At 42.8% G+C, this 22,238-nt stretch overlaps 1 protein-coding gene across 1 annotated transcript in view; it reads right to left on the bottom strand.

Annotated features, from left to right (window-relative positions):
* LOC141284452 (uncharacterized) overlaps positions 1 to 22,238 on the bottom strand; it is a 256,898-nt gene that overhangs the window by 112,610 nt on the left and 122,050 nt on the right. The gene's annotated exons all lie outside the window — the stretch shown is intronic.

Genomic DNA, 22,238 nt, shown 5'->3' with positions numbered 1-22,238 from the left:
GGGAGCAAGCAGACCCATTCCGAAGTGAAGAGAAGTTGAACGTCTTTTTGGGCAAACATATCCTGATATGTCATATCTGTACAACTGTGTTGTTAACAGGGATTTTAAACCTTTTCAAGATGATTTGATCCACCTTGTGAACTTGTCTAAATCTCACAGTACAACTATGCATGTACAGCATTCATAGCTGTATAATAAGGGGATAATGTATAGAACGACAGTCATTACTAGGAAAACAAGTCCTTAGGGGGCGAACCAGACCCTGACACGACGTGGAGGTGTCTTGCTTAGCACTGAAGGGACTTATTTTCTCAATAATGACTGCCGTTCTATACATTATCCGCTTACACTCAAAAAAATAATTCGGCCTAAAAATAAACTTTATGTAATTCAATTACATGCAAATTTTCCATGCATTTGGATTACATAGTTTTAATATAAACATATTATTAAACTTAATGTGATTCATATGCATCAGTGATACGTGAATGAAACAGGTAAGATTTATGTAATATTTCCCAGTGTTAAACAAGCACTGCTCAGTGTTCATGTGTTTCCACACTACAGAGTGTTCAAGTAGCATTGACACAGTGTTGGAGTTAAGGAAATCATTATGTTATGATTGACCATTAATGATCAACACCTGCTGTTAACAAGCAGAGTCGCCAATGCAAAAAGAAATGCAAAAACTACAACTGACTTCAGCCACAGCTAAGATGAAATCAACTGAAATACAACAATACATTAAATCTCTCAAGATCTGATTAAAAAACTCCACAAACAGCTTTAGCAGCGTCACTCATTACTAACCAGATTGACTTCTGTCAGACTTCTAGAGAAGCTCTTATTGAGAATTAACAGAGGTTCAGATGTTTTGTTTCATGTGAAATCACCATCAATGAGACCAGGGGTTCCTTTGGTTGGGCTCTTGACCCGTCTCATTTTAGTGTTAATGTTGTCCTGATTACTTTTTGATGTGCATAAGTCAAACATGTTTATTGTTTAGCTTAGCCAACAAAGTAAAAAAAAAATGGTAGTGGTTAATAGTGCGTTAACTTTTTTTAAAGTCAAAATTTTGAATAGATGGGTGTTGTGTTACTCCAGTATTACTTACAGCTTTACATTTCTGTTGTATAAATCATAAAAGCTGAATAATTTTGTCATACTTTGTGTGCTAAAAGATTTCATCTGTTTCTTTCTAAAGACCACAGACATGGTCAATCAGCATATGAATCTCAACAATGGTGATAATCAACAAAATATTCAGATACATCTCTGAACATCTTAAAACAAGCTACTAAAAAGTCTCAACAAAAAAGCAAGCATGAAAACAAATATTAAGAGTAAAATAAAATAATCTGACAATTCCGCTGCATTGTTTATTCATGCTGCAATGCATGCTGGGATACATGGGAGAGTCTTGTACCCAGCATGCATTGCAACATGAAACATTTTGTTGACCGTCACCATTGTTGAGATTCACACGCAGATTCTTGATGTTTTTGGATTTTAAGTGTTTCCAGATGAAAACTTTTTGTGCACAAATTGAAATACAAAGCATTTAATCTTCATGATTTATATAATACAGCTACTTGTAAAGCTATGAAGACCTCTGTAACAACACAACACCTATCAAATTGAAACTCTGAATAAAACTAGCGAATCAATTAATTTTTATTCTTCTTCTTTGACTTTGGTGGCTAAGGTACTTGTGTTTTACATTAATACAAATAAAGCTACCAACACTGACACCAGCATGTTAAGGGTCAAGAGCCCAACCAAAGGAAACCCTGGTCTCATTGATGGTGATTTCACATGAAACAAAACATCTGAACCTCTGTTAATTCTCAATAAGAGCTTCTCTAGAAGTCTGACAGAAGTCAATCTGGTTAGTAATGAGTGAAGCTGGTAAAGCTGTTTGTGGAGTTGTTGAATCAGATCTTGAGAGATTTAATGTATTGTTTTATTTCAGTTGATTTCATCTCGGCTGTGGCTGAAGTCAGCTGTAGTTCTTGCATTTCTTTTTGCATTGGCGACTCTGCTTGTTAACAGCAGGTGTTCATCATTAATGGTCAATCATCACATAATGATCTCCTTAACTCCAACACTGTGTCAATGCTACTTGAACACTCTGTAGTGTGGAAACACATGAACACTGAGCAGTGCTTGTTTAACACTGGGAATAATTACATAATTCTTACCTGTTTCATTCACGTATCACTGATGCATATGAATCACATTAAGTTTATTAATATGTTTATATTAAAACTATGTAATCCAAATGCATGGAAAATTTGCATGTAATTGAATTACATAAAGTTTATTTTTAGGCCGAATTATTTTTTTGAGTGTATTGCATAGCTACTTGGCAAAAGACAGAAACTTCACATAACGTGTTTTTTTCATTAACATGTTTTCTTGACCTCTGCTAAGAAACAAAGTTTACCAAAAGCTACTTGCCAAAATGTAAACATAAACTTCACCCCATGTAAAAAATTGTTTAAAAGTATTTGTTCGTTACTGTTTTGCTTCTGATAAATAAAAACATTCTTTGTAACACAGTTTACGTGATTCAAAAAGGTATTTTTTTCTTGACAGTGGTCAATTATACAGCACAATGGTCAATTATTCAAAAAGGTCCGACCTCCGAACATTGGTGAGGCTGATCAAGTGAACAGAATATTTTACAGGATAATGAACAGCATCACTAACAATAACAAAACCAAGTGTGGTAACACTTTATAATAACTATCCGTTATAACTAGTTAATAGACCATTAATAAACTGTTAGTTAATGAGTTATAAATGACTTGTTAAATAACAGTTAATAGTTTGTTATATATTTATAACTGTGCCTTATAGATAGCCAATAGATAACTTACAAACTGTTAGTTAACAAGTTATAAATGACTTGTTAACTGTATTTTAATGATTTATAACTATACCTAATAAATTAGTAAGAGATCATGAACAAGCTGTTAGTAAATTACTTACTAAAGGCTTGTTATGTATCAGTTAATAGTTTATATTAATAGTTTATATATGCTATTGGGACGTTATTATAAAGTTGCAACTATTCTTCATTTATTAACTGTTAGTAAATGAGGAATAGTTGCAACTTTAGAATAACGTCCCACTGACATACATAAGCTAATAACTAACACTTAACTAAAATATTAACTCACACTTTACTGATACAGCAAATGGATGGAACAAGTTCAAGCTACAGAAATTTGATGTGATATTTAAAATATAAAATGTTTGTGTCACGGTTGGAATAAGGGTCTGGGTCCAAATGCAGGGAGAGTAAGAATATTTAATGAAACAAAACACAAATAAACATAAACAAAAGGCCAACACGGCACAACACAACTAGAATTAAAAACCAAAACAAGAAACACGATCTAGAATCAGGAACAGGGAAACACACACAAAGACAATGCAGCCAGAATGAGTAGTGGGAAATGAGAGTTCTTATAGACCAGATAATTGTGAGCAGGTGTGAGTGTAATCAGTGCTAATGAGAAGACAGGAGTGTACAATTTGGGGAAGTGCTGTGGAGGGAAGGGAAAACAGCGACCTCAGGTGGCTGAGGGAAACCCCACAGCCCAGATCATGACACTACCCCCTCCCCACGGAACGGCTCCCAGACGTTCCACAAGTCTGGAGGGTGGAGGAACGGGGGAAGACAAATCAGGGGGAGGGACGGCGGGCCAGGCCCGTGCAGCGCAGTCACCGCCGCGTCAGGAACAGAGAGCGCGGTTGCCTCCGCGTCCAGAACAGAGAGCGCAGTCGCCTCCGCGTCAGGCGCAGAGATAGCGGTCACGGCCGCGTCTGGAACAGCGAGAGCGGTCACTGCCGCATCAGGAACAGCGAGAGCGGTCACCGCCGCATCAGGAACAGCGAGAGCGGTCACCGCCGCATCAGGAACAGCGAGAGCGGTCACCGCCGCATCAGGAACAGCGAGAGCGGTCACCGCCACGTCCGGAACAGAGGGCGCGGTCACCGCCGCGTCAGGAACAGAGAGAGCGGTCACCGCCGCGTCAGGAACAGAGAGAGCGGTCACCGCCGCGTCAGGAACAGAGAGCGCGGTCACCGCCGCGTCAGGAACAGAGAGCGCGGTCACCGCCGCGTCAGGAACAGAGAGCGCGGTCACCGCCGCGTCAGGAACAGCGAGAGCGGTCACCGCCGCGTCAGGAACAGAGAGCGCGGTCACCGCCGCGTCAGGAACAGAGAGAGCGGTCACCGCCGCGTCAGGAACAGAGAGCGCGGTCACCGCCGCGTCAGGAACAGAGAGAGCGGTCACCGCCGCGTCAGGAACAGAGAGCGTGGTCACCGCCGCGTCAGGAACAGCGAGAGCGGTCACCGCCGCGTCAGGAACAGCGAGAGCGGTCACCGCCGCGTCAGGAACAGAGAGCGCGGTCACCGCCGCGTCAGGAACAGAGAGCGCGGTCACCGCCGCGCCAGGAACAGCGAGAGCGGTCACCGCCGCGTCAGGAACAGAGAGCGCGGTCACCGCCGCGTCAGGAACAGCGAGAGCGGTCACCGCCGCGTCAGGAACAGAGAGCGCGGTCACCGCCGCGTCAGGAACAGCGAGAGCGGTCACCGCCGCGTCAGGAACAGAGAGCGCGGTCACCGCCGCGTCAGGAACAGCGAGAGCGGTCACCGCCGCGTCAGGAACAGAGAGCGCGGTCACCGCCGCGTCAGGAACAGAGAGAGCGGTCACCGCCGCGTCAGGAACAGAGAGCGTGGTCACCGCCGCGTCAGGAACAGCGAGAGCGGTCACCGCCGCGTCAGGAACAGCGAGAGCGGTCACCGCCGCGTCAGGAACAGAGAGCGCGGTCACCGCCGCGTCAGGAACAGAGAGCGCGGTCACCGCCGCGTCAGGAACAGCGAGAGCGGTCACCGCCGCGTCAGGAACAGAGAGAGCGGTCACCGCCGCGTCAGGAACAGAGAGCGCGGTCACCGCCGCGTCAGGAACAGAGAGCGCGGTCACCGCCGCGTCAGGAACAGAGAGCGCGGTCACCGCCGCGCCAGGAACAGCGAGAGCGGTCACCGCCGCGTCAGGAACAGCGAGAGCGGTCACCGCCGCGTCAGGAACAGCGAGAGCGGTCACCGGTGCGTCCGGAACAGAGAGCGCGGTCACCGCCGCGTCCGGAACAGAGAGCGCGGTCACCGCCGCGTCAGGGACAGAGAGAGCGGTCACCGCCGCCGTCTTGGGAACATTAACAGCGGACGCCGCCGCATTAGGAACAGGAATAGCGATCGCCGCCGCTTCGGGGACCGAGATAGTGGACGCCGCCACCTTCCCGTGAAACAGCGTCTCTATCCCCGCCGCAAAGCAGGGGCGCATCCGCGCAGCCTCGGCGCTACAGGCATCCATCGCCGCCAGGCAGGCGTAGATGCATTCAAAACGAGCGGCCGACGCCGCCTCGAAGGACATCCCCGCCGTCTCGGGAACAGAACGGGAGGACGCCGCCTCCTTGAAAAAAAATTTCCTCCCCGCTGGACCCATCTTTGCTGGCTGCATTCTCATGATCATGACAGTTTGTACCTCAACCTTGTTCCATCCATCGGCTTTTCTGTGTACTGTATTTTACCAAAGAAACTCCACAGATAAAATGTTGAACATTGTGTTTAATGTATAGAAACAACATACTTTTTAAATATCACACCAAATTTCTGTTCCTTAAACTTGTTCCATCCATTTGCTGTTCTACAAAGTACGAAGTCACTGGTATTAGTAGATGGTTAACTATGAACAACTGATCAGTAAAGTGTGAGTTCATATTTTAGTTAAGTGTTAGTTATTAGCTTATGTATGTTAGTGGGACGTTATTCTAAAGTTGCAACTATTCCTCATTTACTAACAGTTAATAAATGAAGAATAGTTGCAACTTTAGAATAACGTCCCAATAACATATATAAACTATTAACTGATACTTAACAAGTCTTTAGTAAGTAATTTACTAACAGCTTGTTTATGATCTATTAATATTTTATTAGGTATAGTTATAAATCATTAAAATACAGTTAACAAGTCATTTATAACTTGTTAACTGACAGCTTGTAAGTTATCTATTGGCTATCTATAAGGCACAGTTATAAATAATTAGCAAACTATTAACTGTTATTTTACAAGTTATTTATAACTCATTAACTAACAGTTTATTAATGGTCTAATAACTAGTTATAACAGATAGTTATAAATCATTAACAAACTATTAACTGTTATTTAACAAGTCATTTATAACCCATTAACTAACAGTTTATTAATGATCTATTAACTAGTTATAACGGATAGTTATTATAAAGTGTTACCCAAAGTGTTTAATCCACCTTAATTATCTCCTCTAGATTGTTATAAATGGTTAAATATTTTCTCTTAGTATTTCCAAATTTATGAATTAATCAATCTTCCCCTTCATATGCTGCAAGTTTCTGTGCCAGATAAAGCAAAGCATCACCTAACCTTTCCAAGCTTGAATTTAGACAGTGGACTTTATGTATGCTTCTTTCTTCCTCCTCCTGACACGCTACAATTACATAGGCCCAATCAGAAAAGAATCCTGAACAAAAATGAAGGTATATGAATAAAAACTTTGAGGATTTTCTTCTGTGGAATTATGAAACAAAACTTGATTTTTTGAGCTAACTGGCTTGGTCTGGAGGATGAAAAACTAATGAAGAAGTGTAATATGTTAAACGCATAGCATCTTTTTCCATGAGAAATGGATTACTGTTTCTCAGGAACAAGACTAAGCCCTGGTTTGTGGCTAACATTTCCAGTAGGCCATAGCAGAAAAAGAGTGTTCTTCTTAGTACAAAAGACATAATGTCATAAAGGGTTTGAATAATGTTGATACTGCAGTGGTTATTAAAAGTGGCATTTTGTATTGAATAAAAACAAAAGAAAACAAAAAAACGAATCTGTTTGCTTCAAGGAACACGCCAACTTTTAGGAGAAGTAGCTTGTTTGAAAGTGTAACAATCAACATACACTTGCACACAGAACAGGTGAATGCAGCACGAACATGCTCAACTTGTGTCTCCATCAAGACGTAAATGTTTCTTTACTCGATGGCCAGCTCAGACAGGTTTTTTATAACTTGAGTCACATCTTGGAGCGACTGGGCAGCCATCACAACCTCTTCTATTTTATCAGAAATCTCCTGATGGTCCATTGATTCGTCACCTTTTCTGCTAAAAACAAGAACAGCAGTAATAGCTTTGAGTTATTTGTTTTATAGACCAATTATTTTGACAGTTCATTTGTTGAAGGGTGCTTACGTCGATCTCCTTTTTTCCAACTCTTCATATCGGCAAACTGCTGCTCTGGCACTGCAAGGATTTTTCTCGCATTTCTGCTTTCAATAGATTGAGCCTATAGAGAGGAAACAATAATATTTCAGATAAATAGATCCATAAATGCATAGGCAGTCAGGCAAGAAAAACATCCAAATATCTATGATTGAAATGACCCAGTACTTTTTGGAGTGACCAATGTAAGCAACACAATATTCAAACCTTTGAAAGGGGCGCCTAGCTTGCAAAGGTTTAAGAACCCCTGATCCACACTACAAAGATAAAGACATTTTTTTTAACCTCTGGTTTCCTCCGAATCTAATTTCCCTGTCCGTCTGTCAGCACCAAGGGGTCATAGGCTCCTAGGGCATCTTGGACTTTTGTCAGAACGCTCTGCACAATGGCATCACCCTCCATGAACCTGATGACGATCATTCCGCTGGGCTCAAGTTTTCCATGTACAAATTCGGCCATGAACACAGATCTGGAATATATTCAAAGTAGATTAGTAGATACCCATTTACTTCAAGGCTGAAAGACGGGACTAATGCTAAAGACAACATATGGAGTACAATGTCACAGCCAATTAGGTTAACTGGCAACATGAGTTTGTACATAAAAGAGCATAATCTAAGCATCAGTAAAGATCTGGATTTGTTCATTTCTTATTTATCAGAAGATCCGGACAAATTTTTTCAATGCATATAATTCTCAGTGTATTTCAGTGTATTTTGTGCATTTCTGTACTTTCTATTACTTCATTTATTTTGTGCAAGTGAGATGAATAAAGACCATATTTTTCATGAATCATTATCTCTCTGGTGATTATAAGCAGCACACACAGTATTTAACTACATGTAAAAATACACAAAATTAGCTATATTAATTTGTTTGTGGTACCTACAGTTACAAATGTAAAACATGTGATAATAATATTAATTGAGCAATTGATGTAAGGTAAGTGAAAATATATGCGCAGAATTGAGAAAATAGTACTAATGGAGATAAATTGTAGCCTATCACAGCTAGGCAAACGTGTGAATGTTCACGATGCATTTTATGCAAACAACTCTAATCGTAGTTGTAAATCTATATTTACAGTAGGCATAATTGTCATTGCGTATGCAGCATGAGTCAAATACAATCTTCTGTTCGTGAACAGTTGTTTTTCATTCATTATATGACTATGCATCCGTGCATTTAATTGCCATTGGCTCGTGTGATAGTAATATGGATCTTAGTAGTATTTTAAGTGATACTAGACAATAATAATAATTGATACCCGCACGACGGTGTAATTTACTTCCGGGTAAAGATAGGATCAGTCAAATTAAATACAATAAATGTACAAATAAATATTACAAATTAAAAACGATCGGAAATGCGTCCAATTTTCTAATACTATTATTTGATGACAACAATACATTTGGAAAACAAAATACAACAATTTCTGCTTTTTTTCTTTTAAACAAAAAACCAAGCTGCAAAATTAAAATTTTAAGCTTTAAAAAAGCTTTAAATTTAATCAGTCATTCCAAAATATAATAATGAATGAACGAAAAAGTACACGGACCCCTATTATTATTATTTCATTTTGTTTGAGAAACGGAAAAAACGAAAAGCTTGATTTTTCGTATTTTTGTTCGTGGGTAAAACACATGAGCTTATTGCTCGAATATTAATTTAACATGCCTGGGCGGCATTGATACTTAGTATGATTATTTATTATTAAATTTTATATTTAGCTGAATCAATCCATGAATCCGTGGATTATAGGCTACTGTGGAAATATGCTGCACTGGCTCTGAGTGTAAGCACAATAGGTTACAGATAATGAACTCACACGGGAAAGACTCTACACTACCTCTTGTTGGATTTATACTTATTAAATAAACACAATTTTGTTTTTGATTCATTATTGAAGTAGACCTTTCAAACTGCATAGAGACATAAATTGCAAGAGCGCACCCTGTATTTTTACAAAGGTAATTTGTAGCGTTTTGTTGTTATTGTGAAAGTACATAAAATAATGCAGACATTTATATTTCTTTGCTCTGTAATCACAATGGAAGGAATCCGACCGGAGAAGTGCAGTGTTGCGATTTATATATGAGACTTGCAAAGAAACGTTACTTTGACTAATTTGCAGAGCGGTACATCAGACGAACATTCATTCTGCGTGATGGGATAGAGTCAGACAGTTGAAAAGTTGCACAAATATTAAAGCATAACATAAGCACTCTTTCATGAAAAAAAAAAAATATAATAACAGAACGAAATTATCATCATCATCATCATAACACGATCAAACGTCATTTTTCTTTAATTTATTTCTGATACTATTTAGGCCTAATTTTCTGTAAAATCAAACTTTCATCCAATATTCCATGCTCAGAGTAAGAAATAACAGTTTTGATCTGATCATCTTAAATCCTCTGGGTCTGAGGGCAGATTGGAGATTAATCCTAATAAACATGCCGCTACCACTGAAACAATTACATTAAAATTATTAAAACAGTGTATTTCTATATGTGTGCATCCTCCTTTAGGTCAGGACTGTGGCGAAGCTCGCTCACATAATGCTGTCAACGCTTAGCTAAACGCTTAGCTCGCTCACATAATGTTTATAACAGGAACATCAGATAATTTTTATGACACAATATGTCATTATAACGAAAAAAAGAACTCGTTTTAACAAGAAAATTGTCCTTTTATGAGAAAAGATGTCGTTTTAACGAGAAAAGATCTAGTTTTTACTAGAAAAGATGTTGTTTTAACGAGAAAATATGTCGTTTTTATGATAAAAGATCTGGTTATAACCACATAGCTGAGTGGGGAAAAAAATAAGTGTGTGGCAGCAATGCATCACCGTATCAATCTGCCAAAACATTTCCCTCAGACTTTAACTTCACGTCTTGAGCTAACAGAGGCGGACAGAGTACACAGCTTCACTACTTAAAAGTACAGATACCCCTTGCTAAATTTTACTCAAGTACAAGTAAAAGTACTACAGTCAGATGTCTACTTAAGTCAAAGTACTGAAGTACTTGTTTTTAAAAGTACTTGAGTATCAAGAGTACATTTTCTAAATATTGCATTACTACTGCCACAGTGATTACATTTATGTACAGAAACGTCATGGAGATATGAACATTTTTGATGTTAATACCTGAATGTAAGAGAATGTAAAAGGAATTGAAAGTAAAATCAAGTCATTTTCATATTTTTTACCATGTTGCTTCATTTAACATTTAACACAAGGCAATAGCACAATGGCAACGCTCAGACATTGCATACTCAAGAACATTAAAGCAAATGCTCAGCTTACATTTAATGTGTAATATCAGAAAAGAAAATTCAGCTAACAATTGTGTGTACATGTGAGTTTCTCTGTTTTTTCATCAATCAAATCAATAAACCTAAACCAGCTAAGAAGGCAAAATAGCAATGTTCTGACACACCTCAACTTTGTTGTTGACATTACGTCAATCTGTCAAAGCACTCTGAAAACGCTAACCTAACGTTACTATACTATACTATACTATACTGGGAAGAATCCACAATGGATAAATATTAAAAAATGTCAAGTATTGATAATCCCAAACAAACAGCAAAGTGAGGAAGTACGATGAAAATTATATTGTGTATGGATTTATTAAGAACAGCGGTGGGAAGCCGATGTGCGTTGTGTATCTTCAGGTCTTAGCAAATTAATCGATGAAACCGGTTAAGCTAAAGCGCCACCTCATAACCAAGCACCCGGAGTATATGGATAAACTGAAGGAATTTTTCGTCCGATAAAGCGAAGGGTACCACCAGCGAACAAAAATGACTAATTTGGCAACAACATCTGAGAAAGCACAGAAGGCTTCTTATTTTAGTAGCCCAGCGAATTGTACAGTGCAAGAAGCCTCATACAATCGCACAAGAACTGATCCTCCCAGCAGCAGTCGATATGTGCGAGATAATGCTTGGGACAGAGGCAGCAAATAAATTAGAAAGCATACCCCTCTCGTATGACGCCGTGAGGCGGAGGATTGGTGACCTGGCTGATGACATCCTATCACAACTTGTGGGGAGACTTCGTTGCTGTGAATTTTCCCTTCAGCTGGATGATCTACTGATGTGGCCAGCGCAGCACAGCTAATCGCTCTTATCCGCTATCCGTGGGATGGAACAATTCTAGAAGACTTCTTGTTCTGCAAAGAAGTACTGATGGGGCAGCAGCAATGACGGGCAGAAAGAGTGGTCTTGTCGCTCGGATAAAGGCAGTAAACCCCAGAGTGAAATCTGTCCACTGTATGCTGCTCCGAAAAGTGCTCGCCTCCAAAGGTATGGAACCAGACCTGCACTTTGTGTTGAGCACAGCTGTGACTGCAGTTAATTTTGTTAAGTCGAGGGCATTGCAGTCGCGTTTGTTTGAGCAAATTTGTCGGTTGATGAATGCAGGCCATGACACACTTCTTTACCATTCTGAAGTGAGGTGGCTCTCCCGTGGTAAGGTGCTTCAGCGGGTTTTCGAGCTGCGCAGCGAGATGTCAGAGTTCCGACCCTGAGTATGTTGCCTAGTTGGCCTATCTGGTGGATGTATTCAACATTCTCAATAGCCTCAACCTCTCCATTCAAGGACGCTATGCATCCATCCTTGACGTTAGCGACAAAATCACAGCATTCATGAAGAAAGCTGAGCTATGGAGAAGAAGACTTGGAGATAGAGTGACCGACATGTTCCTTCAACTCACTGATTACCTCAACGCAAACATGCCACCTCTCACCTCACTGCACAAAGCAAGCACTTCACTTCCTACTTCAAGTATGTAAACACAGATGCTTGGGACTGGGTGCGAGATCTGTTTGCTCTATCAGCAACATGTAGCCTCTCTAGTAAAGCAGAGGAGGAGTTGGTGGACTTATCTTGTGACCGGTCTTTGAAGGCCAGATTCCAGCAGGTGAGCCATGCAGACTTTTGGCCCTCCCTCTCACGTGAGTATCCTGAGCTAACAGCACAGGCCATGCAGATTTTGCTCCCATTCCCTACCACTTACTTATGCAAGTCATCTTTCTCAACTTTGACTGCAATGAAGATGAAGTACAGAGCTTGTCTCCATGTGGAGAATGATCTTAGAGTCTGCTTATCATCCATCACGCCAAGACTGGACAAACTATGTAGTGAGAGACAGCCACACCCATCTCATTAGTTACACACCATCTTCTTAAGGGTAGGCCTACATATGCATCTCTTTCTGTTTAAGAATATGCATTAGTTTCATCTTTTTTTCCCTCCCACCACTGAATTTGATTCACTCTGTTTAAGAGTACATGAAGCACTTGGCCTTTGATTTCTTTGTTTGTTTGTTCACACTATTTGATTAATCAAAAAGGTGATGTTGTACTATTTTGTGTGTATTGTATTCCACTGTGTTACTGCAGTTAATTGTTAAACTGGGTAAACATATACTCTCTGTTTATTGCCTGTTACTGCATTGGTGCATTGTCATTGTATTTTATATTTTAGCACTATATTATCCATATCAAAAATCATTTTGCACTATTTTCACTGTGTTCCACTATGTTGCTGCAGGGTTAATTTTTACTTGTACCCCCCTCCACCCCTATCCCACACACACACCAGTTAACATTCTTTTAAACAAACTTGAAAATTATGTAGGCATTAATGGTAGTGCACTGGCTTGGTTCGAATCGTACTTATCAGACCGTCATCAGTTTGTGGCAATAAATGAAGAGGTATCATTTAGATCGCAAGTGCAGTATGGAGTACCTCAAGGCTCAGTGCTAGGGCCATTACTTTTTATGCTTTACATGTTACCCTTGGGAGATATCATCTGGAAACATGGTGTTAGCTTTCATTGTTACGCTGATGATACTCAGCTCTATATTTCTTCGCAGCCTGGCAAAACATATCAATTCGAAAAACTAACAGAATGCATATGTCACAATCTCAGGCAGGAACAGACGAACAACGACGTAGTAAAAGACGAATACTTAATAAATCCAACGGAATACAAGCAGACACAGGAACAGCAGGGTAAGACATCCATATAACATTAAAGACCGACAGGAATACAGGGGAAAACACACACCTTATAAACACACAGACTAATTACACAGACAGGTGCAGACAATGACAATGGAGAAACCAAAACACTCAGAACAGCAGGGAAAATGGGAAAAACCAAACAAGAAAGTCCGGGGGTGTGACAGCATAGCTGATATTAAAAACTGGATGGTGAATAACTTCTTACTGTTAAATCCTGAAAAAACAGAGGTGTTAATTATTGGACCTAAAACCTCCACAAGTAATAACCTAAAACACAGTCTAATACTAGATGGCTGCTCTGTAAATTCGTCGTCTTCAGTTAGGAACCTAGGCGTCCTATTCGATAGCAATCTCTCCTTTGAAAGCCACATTTCTAGCATTTGCAAAACCGCATTTTTCCATCTTAAAAATATATATTGAAATTACGACCTATGCTATCAATGTCAAATGCTGAAACATTAATTCATGCGTTAATGAGCTCAAGGGTAGATTATTGTAATGCTTTATTGGGTGGTTGTTCTGCACGCTTAATAAACTCCAGCTGGTCCAAAATGCAGCAGCTAGAGTTCTTACTAGAACTAGAAAGTATGAACATATTAGCCCGGTTCTGTCAGCACTGCATTGGCTCCCTATAAAATATCGTATAGATTTTAAAATCTTGCTAATTAATTATAAAGCCCTCAATGGTTTAGCTCCTCAGTACTTGAGTGAGCTTCTATCGCATTATAGTCCCTCACGTCCGCTGTGTTCTCAAAATTCTGGCAATTTGATAATACCTAGAATATCAAAATCAACTGCCGGCGGCAGATCATTTTCTTATCTAGCGCCTAAACTCTGGAACAATCTACCAAACACTGTTCGGGAGGCAGACACACTCTGTCAGTTTAAATCTAGATTAAAGACACATCTCTTTAACCTGGCTTACACATAAAACATTAACACATTCCTATAATTCAAATCCGTTAAAGGATTGTTAGGCTGCATTAATTAGGTCAACCGGAACCGAAAACACCTCACATTACATCTGATGCACTCGTTGCATCGTAAAAAGAATGGCATCTACGCTAATATTAGTCTGTTTCATTCTTATTCCGAGGTCACCGTAGCCACCAGACCCAGCCTGTATCCAGATCAGATGGTCACTGCAGTCCCCCGGATCCAGTCCGTACCCAGCTTAGATCATGGATCACCACCTGGAGATGACTTCAATAGCCATGGATGTCAACCAGATGAGCTCCAGAGACGATCATCAATGAAGACCTTGCCAACCTAGATAGCAATCGGTACTACACCACAGGAACCTGATGAGTTCTCTACAATTAGACATTGGTACAAACTCCTGGTTCAGTCTGGCCAGAGGAGAACTGGTCCCCCGACTGAGCCTGGTTTCTCCCAAGGTTTTTTTCTCCATTTCTGTCACCTGTGGAGTTTTGGTTCCTTGCCGCTGTCGCCTCTGGCTTGCTTAGTTGGGGACATTTTCCAGTGATATCTTATACTATTTGAACTGAACTGACGATGATATCACTGAATTCATTGATGAACTGCCTTTAACTGATAATTGATTATCTTCAATAATGCGTTACTTACACACTGTTGTTCTGTTTTTGTCACGTGAGAAAAGGGAGGTCTGGGTCCAAATGCTGGGAAGGAGATTTTAATGAACAATAAACAAAATAAACAAACAAACAAAAGGCCAACACGGCACAACACTAATAACTAGAACACAAAATAACAAAACCAAGAACAAGATCAAAGGGCAGGGATATCAGGAACACAAAACACACGAGACAGAAGACAATGCAGCCAGGATGAGTAGTGGGAAATGAGTGTTCTTATAGACCAGATGTGATTGTGAACAGGTGTGCGTGTAATCAGTGATAACGACTAGACAGGAGTGTACAATTAGGGATGTGTGTGCAGGGAAGGGAAAACAGCGACCTCAGGTGGCTGAGGGGAGCCCCACAGCCCAGATCATGACACTACCCCCTCCCCACGGAACGGCTCCCAGACGTTCCACAAGTCTGGAGGGTGGAGGAACGGGGGAAGGCAAATCAGGGGGAGGGACGGCGGGCCAGGCCCGTGCAGCGCAGTCACCGCCGCGTCAGGAACAGAAAGCACGGTCGCCGCAGTGTCAGGAACAGAGATTGCGGTCTCCGGCGCGTCAGGCACGGAGATAGCGTTCACTGCCGCGTCCGGAGCAGAGAGAGCGGTCACCACCGCGTCCGGAACAGAGAGAGCGGCCACCGCCGCGTCCGGAACAGAGAGAGCGGTCACCGCCGCGTCCGGAACAGAGAGAGCGGCCACCGCCGCGTCCGGAACAGAGAGAGCGGCCACCGCCGCGTCCGGAACAGAGAGAGCGGCCACCGCCGCGTCCGGAACAGAGAGAGCGGTCACCGCCGCGTCCGGAACAGAGAGAGCGGTCAACGCCGCGTCCGGAGCAGAGAGAGCGGTCACCGTCGCGTCCGGAGCAGAGAGAGCGGTCACCGCCGCGTCCGGAGCAGAGAGAGCGGTCACCGCCGCGTCCGGAGCAGATAGAGCGGTCACCGCCGCGTCCGGAGCAGAGAGAGCGGTCACCGCCGCGTCCGGAGCAGATAGAGCGGTCACCGCCGCGTCCGGAGCAGATAGAGCGGTCACCGCCGCGTCCGGAACAGAGAGAGCGGTCAACGCCGCGTCCGGAGCAGAGAGAGCGGTCACCGCCGCGTCCGGAGCAGAGAGAGCGGTCAACGCCGCGTCAGGAGCAGAGAGAGCGGTCACCGCCGCGGCCGGAGCAGAGAGAGCGGTCACCGCCGCGTCCGGAGCAGATAGAGCGGTCACCGCCGCGTCCTGAACAGAGAGAGCGGTCAACGCCGCGTCCGGAGCAGAGAGAGCGGTCACCGCCGCGTCCGGAGCAGAGAGAGCGGTCAACGCCGCGTCAGGAGCAGAGAGAGCGGTCAACGCCGCGTCCGGAACAGAGAGTGCGGTCACCGCCGCGTCAGGAGCAGAGAGAGCGGTCACCGCCGCGTCCGAAACAGAGGGCGTGGTCACCTGCGCGTCAGGAACAGAGACCACGGACACTTCCGCCTTCCCACGGAAGAGCCACTCCACCCCCACTGCAAAGCGGGAACGCCGTCGCGCCGACTCGGCCCTACAGGCCTCCATCTCGGCCAGTTGAAGGTAAATGACCTCCTCGAACCGAGCGGTCGCCGCCTCAAACGCCGCCGCCTCCTCAGAAGAAAAAAAAATATTCCTCCCCGCTGGACCCATCGTTGCTGGCTGCATTCTGTCACGTGAGAAAAGGGAGGTCTGGGTCCAAATGCTGGGAAGGAGATTTTAATGAACAATAAACAAAATAAACAAACAAACAAAAGGCCAACACGGCACAACACTAATAACTAGAACACAAAATAACAAAACCAAGAACAAGATCAAAGGGCAGGGATATCAGGAACACAAAACACACGAGACAGAAGACAATGCAGCCAGGATGAGTAGTGGGAAATGAGTGTTCTTATAGACCAGATGTGATTGTGAACAGGTGTGCGTGTAATCAGTGATAACGACTAGACAGGAGTGTACAATTAGGGATGTGTGTGCAGGGAAGGGAAAACAGCGTCCTCAGGTGGCTGAGGGGAGCCCCACAGCCCAGATCATGACAGTTTTAAATACTGTGCAGTTGCTTTGACACTATCTGTATTGTTACAAGCGCTATATAAATAAAGGTGACTTGACTTGACTTGAATTGAGATGTCGTCGTTTTAGATAGCAAACAGTAATGAGGTTTCTTTTAAAACGTAAATTAAGTAATTATATTTACTTAATAATTAAATAAAACGATGTTATTGTGAATATTACAGTTACTTGTTTATCATTGTGTCAGTGTTTTTCCGCTAGAACAACAGTGATGAAACGTGATCTGTAGAGCAGTTTGTCCGTTTAGGGCTACTGTAGAAACAATACGGCGACTTCCATGTGAGGAGACCCGCGGTGTATGTAGATATAAACTGATAATTCTAAGGTAATAAAAACATAATGGTTCATTAAGTAAGGTCTTTATAACATAGTTATGTATACTATATTGCATTTCTGTCTAGAGATCCTCTTAAATATTACACATTGCACCTTTAATATATACAGAATAATTTTATTTCCTCATATAATGTGTTAATATCACAACAGGTCATCAGAAGTGCTCTTTTTCAAACATGTAAGTATATTTTCAGTTATGTTATTAAACTATTTGTAATATACAAATCCTTCTCAGAAAATTATTATTCTGTCATGTCATTATCATTATTTTCTGTAATGTACTGATAAACATTAGACTTTCATATATTTTCATATATATTTTATATGGATTCATTACACACAACTGAAGTAGTTCAAGCCTGTTCCCAGAGTGCTGTAGCAAGGCACATCAGTGGGAAGTCTGTGGGAAGGCAAAAGTGTGGCAGAAAACGCTGCACAACGAGAAGAGGTGACCGGACCCTGAGGAAGATTGTGGAGAAGGACCGATTCCAGACCTTGGGGGACCTGCGGAAGCAGTGGACTCAGTCTGGAGTAGAAACATCCAGAGCCACCGTGTACACCGTGTTGGAGCACTTCATGCTTCCATCTGCTGAAAAGCTTTATGGAGATGAAGATTTCATTGCCACAGGCTGATTGCCTCCATGCCACGCCGGATGTAAGCAGTCAATTCTGTAAAAGGATTCCCGACCAAGTATTGAGTGCATAACTAAGTGATGTTTTATAAACGCGTTTCGGGAGGAGCTCGCGCAGATAATTAGCACGGCCAATACATCATTAGTAATCAGTCTCCCTATCTAATCAACACAGGGAAAATCCATATAAATAACACAACAATCCTACCTTCCTCATCTCTTGTCTCGTCAACACTTTGGCACATCCAACCACCGAGAACATGTCCGAGATCACCTTTTATCCAGAGGATAACGCTTTTGAAGCAGCACGAGATCCCGTAGCAACCCTAGCCGCAACTAAGCCACCACCGCCCCGCAGGATCCTACAACCGAGCCCGCGGCTGCACCACGGGGCCGCAGGCCTTCTCGCAACGCCATCACCGGCACCTTCCCCGGCGTCTTCCGACGCCCCAGCCTTCTCATCCGCTCCAGCAACAGCGAAATGGACCATGGCAGGTCTGCGGCAAGCACTCGCCAGCCCCAGCGCAAACATCCCGCGCCGATCTACCAAAGCGAACGCCAGCCCGTCGCTCACGGCTTCGATCACAACCCAGCAGCTTCTTCAAGCCGCCGCGGTAGCATGAGTTTACCGCCGCAGTCTGCAAAAGTCCCATTCACAGCCCATGCCTCAGCACACTCCCCTTTCCTTCCCATGGCCGGCAGCGCCGTCATCCATAACCAACGCGAACATCCCTCCACTTATTGCGCAAGCCCCAGCGCCCGCCATTCCTCCCCTCCCCCCTCTTTCGTCCATTACAGGGATTACGTCTAGCGTGATTTCGAATCATTTTTACCGACTCGGATCTTTGGGGCTCGTTCAGCAAATGAACGAATCCTTTTTCGAGTCATTTCATTCATTTCGTTGATTTTACAAAAGCTACATGTTATTTCCAAAACACATGTTCTAATTATACAATCTGATTCCTTTTGAAGCCTTATCTGCCCCAATCTCCAATCTGCCTTTGCCTAACCTGAATTAAAAAAAAAAAAAAAAGTCACTGTGCTTGGCTGGCCAAAGTCGACATCACCTCTACCCCAAAGTCATGCCCATCCACCCAGATTTTTGGCACCTATTCAGTGTCTGCTGGCAGAATAATATTACTTCACTGCCTCACTTCTGCTGCAGAAGCAGCCCTTAATTTTTCAACATGTTGTCAGAGGCAATTTGCTGGATCCTCTCCAACAATCATGACATACAGTTCCCAGTTCATATCCTAAATGACTTTCTGATCATCTTGCCCCCCGACTCCTCCACAGCTGCACATTTTTGACTACCCAAAAGCCCTTCAGCAGACCCAAAGAGAAAATCGATAGAACGATTCTGGGGACTTCCTCACTCTTAACTAACCGTTCCAAGCGCAAGCTTTTAGGCCATTTAAATTTCGCAATGCACATCATCCCTCAAGGCCGCCCCCTTCATCTTCCATCTACCCTTTCTCACATCCTCCGCCCACGCCCTAGAGAACCAAATATCCCTAACCGACCCATGCTGCAACTAACTCAGTCTGTGGATATCCTTCCTTAAACAATGGAACGGATAATCCTTATATAAAAACCTGATTTCTTCCCCAACCGACATCCAACCGCTTACAGATGTCACCCCCTCCATCGGTTTCGGAAGTGTTTTCCAAGGCCGCTGGTTCGCATCCACATAACCCAGCTATCATCCTCAGCGCTATTTTGAGCTATACCCTTCAGTCATTGCAGCTTTTCTATAGGGTAAAGAATGGCCCATCACTAGCATCCTTGTCTATTGCGACAACGAAGCTACCGTGCACCGCGTCAACAAAGGCCGCTCCCATTCCCCCACTCTAATGCCTTTTGTTAAGACGCCCGATTTGGATTTCGGCTTGCGACCAATTCATTATGACCGCCAAACACATTCCTGGGTCTAGAAATCAATAGTTAACTCTCTTCTCCTTTTTTCCTTCCACAAATTCAGATTCTTGGTGCCGGAGGCGGACCCACTCCCTACCCCAGTACCTCCCTATTCAGAGCTGATATTCCCATAAACCACCCCCTGAGACCCCTCCTCGAAGCTTCCCTCAATTCCATTCTCCAAGCCGTTTCCCCCAGAACCCTCCAGTCCTACCTAACAGCGTGGAGATGTTTCAAAACATTTCACGCGGCTTACAAGCTATCGTTCCCCGACTTCTCCTTGCTAGCTATCACCTCCTTCATCTCCTATCTTAACGCCATCAAAAACCTCCAAGTCAGCTCCATTAAAGGATACCTTAGCGGCATTCAATTCTTCCACAAATTTCTATACGGCTCACCTTCCACCCAAATTTCCAATTCCCAGACAGCCCTACTTATTAAAGGTATACAAAAAACCCACCCCACCCGCCCAGACACCCGCCAACCTATAACACTGAAAATACTATCAAAGTGCATTTCCACCCTCCGAAAAGGTTATCAATCCATCCACATCGCCCGCACGCTAGACGCCATGTTTATCCTGGCTTTTTCGGCTTCCTCAGATGCTCTGAGCTCGCCATCACATCTAGCTTCAACCCAGCCATCCACCCAACCATTTCTGACCTAGCAGTACTAGGCAGTGAAGCTATTTCCTATTTCATTAAACAAAGCAAAACAGACCAATCCAAGAGAGGCCACTTCATTTACATCTTCAAACCTCCAGTCGCCCATCCAACCTTTCCAAACCCTCCTAGCTTTTCTCCAGATCATGAATTCTAATTAAAAAAAAAAAAAAAAAAAAAACATCTGACCCCCTCTTTACAGACGACTCCAATCGTCCTGTCACCCGTTTCTGGTTTCAGAAACCCCTTAAGTCTGTTTTACTCTTATCCGGCATCCCAGCCGACAACTTCTCCAGCCATTCCTTTCGAATTGGCGCAGCAACAACAGCAGCAGCCCAAAAAGGCCTCTCCCAGCAGCAAATCCAAACACTCGGTCGCTGGTCGTCAGAAGCTTTCAAGAGCTACATCCGATCAGACCGCTCCCACATCAAAGAAGCCCACCAAACACTATTAAGCTAAAACAATCATCCCAGTCCATTCCCTACCCACCCCCACTATTTCGTACCCCGTACCGCAGAGCCCGCTTCCGCAGAAGCCTCTAGTCCCCTTCCTCACACCGCAGTGCCAGCTCCCTAGCCCCCCCTTTCCCACCCCCCCTCCGCCCATTTTTGGAGAAGGACCTGTACAAATGTGTTTTTTTGAAAACAATTTATATTGAATATCTCTTTTTTTGTGAGCACTGCAGGTGGAGTTAGCACATAGCACAGGAATAAAAATCATCAGTGGACTTCAGCCCTGCAGGCCGAAACTCTTTTAATGGCCCTTTTTTCACCGGAGGTGCTGATCCACAGCAATTGAATGAAAGGTAAACAATTTTGAAGATCAGGTCAAATTGTTAGATATGTCAAATAAAGTATTTTAGAATGGCTAATTCTACTTCTCTTTCATTGGTTTTACTGTCCAAAAGATACCAATAAAAATCTCTCTCAATAGCATATATTTTTAATCCTAATGTTAAGATGCACAAAACCTTTTGGAAATCTAAAACTAGTCAGAAGACTGTTGCATATCCACTGTACCGTATTCAAATGTTCATGTATTGTGTTTTGTCTTTTGCAGGAGGACAGAGCAAAACTGACTGTTTAGACAGTTTAGGCCTAATTTTCAGAAAAGACTCAATCATGTGTATTGTGAGCAGATTTAATTTACCTATAACATAAACTTTGTTCAGCAAACAAACAGAAGCTTAACCATACTTGCTTGATGTGTAAAACAAACTTAGTTTTTTATGGAAGCTCAAACATGATGTGTAATAGCAAGGAATGAACCCCATTGGTCCTCATACATCAAGCAAGCTTGCTTGAGCTTCTATTTACCATTACTGATGTGTGCGTTGATTTGTTTCTATGTGGATATGTGATGGACCACCCCTTTAAAATGTAGCTGTGATTTTTGTCTGTTACAGAGGCAGTGAACTGGTTTTCCAATGTGTTCAAGAAGGCTTTGTGGATTGGAGTGAATTCTAAGCTGGGGGAACAGAGACTGCTTGAAAGCTGTACATGTTTTAGACATCAAATAAAGAGTTGCTTAAAAAAATGTTAGATGTGAATGTATTTTCTTGGACTGAAATATATGGAGGGCAAAATATATTTTTTTATGATTTTAAAATATATTTTTAAAAACATATTTTCAAAAATATACAAAAAATAGCCAAAAAAT

The sequence above is a fragment of the Garra rufa genome, chromosome 14 (genome assembly GCF_049309525.1).
Source record: "Garra rufa chromosome 14, GarRuf1.0, whole genome shotgun sequence".
Taxonomy (NCBI): domain Eukaryota; kingdom Metazoa; phylum Chordata; class Actinopteri; order Cypriniformes; family Cyprinidae; genus Garra; species Garra rufa.
This window is presented reverse-complemented; position numbering and strand designations above follow the sequence as displayed.